Below are 4352 nucleotides of genomic sequence, written 5' to 3'. Positions count from 1 at the left end.
CACGTAAACAAAACAGAACATGTGACAACAGAACATGTGAACATGTGACAACAGAACACATGAACATGTGACAACCCTTACTAGTTGGCTGTGTCGGGTGGCGGCGGGGTTTTAACGACACATTTATATATTTACGCGATCTAACCCCCCCCCCCCCCCAAAAAAAAACCCTCGATTATGGATGATATTGGTCGCGAACGCCTCCTACGCGTTAGATCGGCTCATCTCTCATCGTGCGCGCCGCCAACCGGCGCGGGAATGCATCGTCGACACGCGGGGCTCTAGTTCGCTGCGGGCAAAACGTCTCCGGCGGGGCGGGCAGTGCCCGCGTGCCAGGGAGGCGACGCACAAAGACTTCGCTTTGTTCATCAGCCGCCCACAAACAGCCCCCACCGCCGCCGCCGCCGCCACGGATATGAAAATTGCAGTTTGCGTTTGCTGCTTCAGCGAGTCGAGATGGATAGAGAAGGGGTGCTGGGGAACGACAAAAAAAATGAATGAACGAGGTGCTGTTGATTTTGCCGACACTGTAACGACGGCTGGAGCAGAGAGAGAGAGAGGGAGAGAAAGCGAGAGACAGGAGTCCAACACACACAGGTGTCATGCAGACAGGACACGTGTCACGCGCACACGTGTTAAGCACATACACGTGTCAAACAGAAAGCGAGAAAGAACGAGAGAGAGAGAGAGAGAGAAACGAGAGAGAGATTTTTGACTTTTAAACAACTTTTATTGCCGCCAGCAGCAACAGCACTGGAGGCTATTCCGATTCGAAATACACAAAGCCACAAGCAGCAAAAAACACAATAAACAACACGAGCGCTGTGGCGCTAAATGCGCCGCGCACAACACAAAAAAGCCACGTGGTGGTGGTGGTCGTCGCGTACACCACAGTGACGAGCGAGCGCTTCAGAAGGTGAACACGAGGGTGCCGTCCACGCTGATACAGAGAGGGGCTTGTCCGGCTCCCTAGCGTTCGAAGAAGACGTGCACATCACCGGCATGTGTGTGGTACATGGCGTGCTCCAGCCGGAGCTGCGCCTTGAGCAGGCCCCTGAACACTGGAAGCACAGAGCAGCCGTCAGTGTCACCTTCCAGCAGCTTTTTCCTCGTTCTGTACACTGTCATCTTTGCCTGAGCACAAGCGAAGTTGGCGAGGTCATGGCGCTTGTTAGCCAGGTAAGGCACCCCATATATGAAGCTGCTGTTGTAGAAGGGCACCCCCAGTTTCCTTAAGATGTCCCCCAAAAGGCGGAACATTGGTTTGTGCCGCTGGCAGCGTAAGTACCGGTGGGGCAGATCCTCCCTGGCACCGCAGGAAATGCACAAGTCTGTTACCCCTGGAGAGATTCGACTGAGCCATACGGCCGATGGCAACGTGCAGTGTGCCAACCTCCACTGGAGGTCACCGCAGCGTTTGGCTACGGGGGAGACTTGTACATTTGTTTCCACTGGGGGGCGGCCGCAATTAGGGAAGAGAAATGGTCTCTCCATTTTGTGTCCGGTAGGTCGGCCAGGTCCCGGGAATGCAGCGCCTTGACACAGCACGTGTAGAGCGCCATGACACAGCACGTGTAGAGCGCCTTGACACAGCACGTGTAGAGCGCCTTGACACAGCACGTGTAGAGCGCCTTGACACGGCACGTGTAGAGCGCCTTGACACGGCACGTGTAGAGCGCCTTGACACAGCCACGTGTAGAGCGCCTTGACACAGCACGTGTAGAGCGCCTTGACACGGCACGTGTAGAGCGCCTTGACACGGCACGTGTAGAGCGCCTTGACACGGCACGTGTAGAGCGCCTTGACACAGCACGTGTAGAGCGCCTTTACACGGCACGTGTAGAGCGCCTTGACACGGCACGTGTAGAGCGCCTTTACACGGCACGTGTAGAGTGCCTTGACACGCACGTGTAGAGCGCCTTGACACGGCACGTGTAGAGCGCCTTGACACGGCACGTGTAGAGCGCCTTGACACGGCACGTGTAGAGCGCCTTGACACAGCACGTGTAGAGCGCCTTGACACAGCACGTGTAGAGCGCCTTGACACAGCCACGTGTAGAGCGCCTTGACACGGCACGTGTAGAGCGCCTTGACACGGCACGTGTAGAGCGCCTTTACACGGCACGTGTAGAGCGCCTTGACACGGCACGTGTAGAGCGCCTTGACACGGCACGTGTAGAGCGCCTTGACACGGCACGTGTAGAGCGCCTTGACACGGCACGTGTAGAGCGCCTTGACACGGCACGTGTAGAGCGCCTTGACACAGCCACGTGTAGAGCGCCTTGACACGGCACGTGTAGAGCGCCTTGACACGGCACGTGTAGAGCGCCTTTACACGGCACGTGTAGAGCGCCTTGACACGGCACGTGTAGAGCGCCTTGACACGGCACGTGTAGAGCGCCTTGACACGGCACGTGTAGAGCGCCTTGACACGGCACGTGTAGAGCGCCTTGACACGGCACGTGTAGAGCGCCTTGACACGGCACGTGTAGAGCGCCTTGACACGGCACGTGTAGAGCGCCTTGACACGGCACGTGTAGAGCGCCTTGACACGGCACGTGTAGAGCGCCTTGACACGGCACGTGTAGAGCGCCTTGACACGGCACGTGTAGAGCGCCTTGACACGGCACGTGTAGAGCGCCTTGACACGGCACGTGTAGAGCGCCTTGACACGGCACGTGTAGAGCGCCTTGACACAGCACGTGTAGAGCGCCTTGACACAGCACGTGTGGAGCGCCTTGACACAGCACGTGTAGAGCGCCTTGACACAGCACGTGTAAAGCGCCTTGACACAGCCACGTGTAGAGCGCCTTGACACAGCACGTGTAGAGCGCCTTGACACGGCACGTGTAGAGCGCCTTGACACGGCACGTGTAGAGCGCCTTGACACGGCACGTGTAGAGCGCCTTGACTTAGCACGTGTAGAGCGCCTTGACACAGCACGTGTAGAGCGCCTTGACACAGCACGTGTAGAGCGCCTTGACACAGCCACGTGTAGAGCGCCTTGACACAGCCACGTGTAGAGGCGCTGTGTTCGGGACATTCTTCAGGGGCACGTTCCTGCAGCCTCGGAGCTTCAGTAGCTTGTCGGAGTCGCTGTGGCCAGGGGGCTGCGCGCAGGAGAAGCACAACTCCGGGAAGGAGGAGGAGGGGTGGGGGAGGAACGCCACCGTCCCCCGGCACCTCCAGCTTCAGACGCAGCTCCTTCATGGCACAGAGCACGTCCCGCAGCTGGAGTTCCGCCATGTGGCGCGGCTGACCCACGCCGTGCCGGCCTTCAAGGAGCAGTGGGCGATGGAGGAGGCCGTGTGCTCGGTGGCAGATGACGGGGAGCTCTGCATGCTGATGTGAGCTACCCGTCAGAGGCCGTCGGACTGCGAGAAGGGCTGCGTGAAGAACGAGAGAGAGCGAGAGAGAGAGCGGGAGAGTGAGCGGGAGAGTGAGCGAGAGAGTGAGCGATAGGTGGGGGTTTTACATAAAGCTAAGTTTAAAAAATACGAAATGATGAACGAAGCAAAGTGCCGAATACACCGAGCATCTTCTTGTTTCCACTGATCGTAAAAAAAACGAAAGAATAGAGAGAGAACGATAGAAAGATATATATAGAGAGAGAGAACGCTTCAGGAATGTGCGTGTCATCCTTGCGCAGGAGCCATGCTAATCTTCTCTGTATCGTTCCAATTTTAGTACATGTCCTGCCGGAGCAAGCGCCAATTGAAGGGTAACAAACATCGTTTAGAACGAATTACATTGCTCCTCTCCAACCTCCTTGAACCCTCCGAGAAGGAGGCGGCCACTTATGTGGACGCATGTTTCAAGTTTCAAGTTTCATTTATTAGGTATAGCCCTGTGAGCCATTCGGCTCTTGAATCGGGTGCAACCGCAACAAACAAAAAAACAAAAAACATGAACAAGAATACATCTTAAAGTGACTATGTGCAAACAGAAAATCCAAGAAAATACGGCAAAATGTTGCAGAAAAAGCACCGTACACCAACACTGTGTGTATGTGGAGTATGATGGACAAGAACAGGAGAATTAAAAGTCTGCGGTTGTTTGGAAAGACGGAAGGAACCGGAAAGAGAGGATGACCAAACAGAGAATGGTTTAACGACGCCGTGAATAGATGATTGGTGCCAGAAAGATGTGGCCACTACTTGAACAGATTGGCACAAGACGGAGAGGAAAGTGGAAAACACGTGACGATATGTGCAGTGGACACCCAAGGGCTAACTGCCCATAGATCGTGATGGTGATGATGAGCCCTCGCCCCTCCACGAAACAAGGAAATAACGTATCGCTGCTTATCAGCAATACAGTTGTGTGCAATTGCTTTTTTTTATGAATACGGC

The 4352-nt window shown here is 55.6% G+C and overlaps 1 non-coding gene across 1 annotated transcript; it reads right to left on the bottom strand.

Moving 5' to 3' along the window:
• Positions 1-3604: 3604 nt before the first annotated feature.
• Positions 3605-3709, bottom strand: LOC144732735 (U6 spliceosomal RNA). The gene has a single exon (XR_013588243.1). It is a non-coding gene; the product is annotated as a U6 spliceosomal RNA (small nuclear RNA).
• Positions 3710-4352: the final 643 nt, after the last annotated feature.

The sequence above is a fragment of the Lampetra planeri genome, chromosome 43 (assembly GCF_965212315.1).
Source record: "Lampetra planeri chromosome 43, kcLamPlan1.2.h2, whole genome shotgun sequence".
Classification (NCBI taxonomy): domain Eukaryota; kingdom Metazoa; phylum Chordata; class Hyperoartia; order Petromyzontiformes; family Petromyzontidae; genus Lampetra; species Lampetra planeri.
The sequence above is the reverse complement of the archived record's forward strand: the minus strand, read 5'-3'. Positions and strand labels throughout refer to the sequence as shown.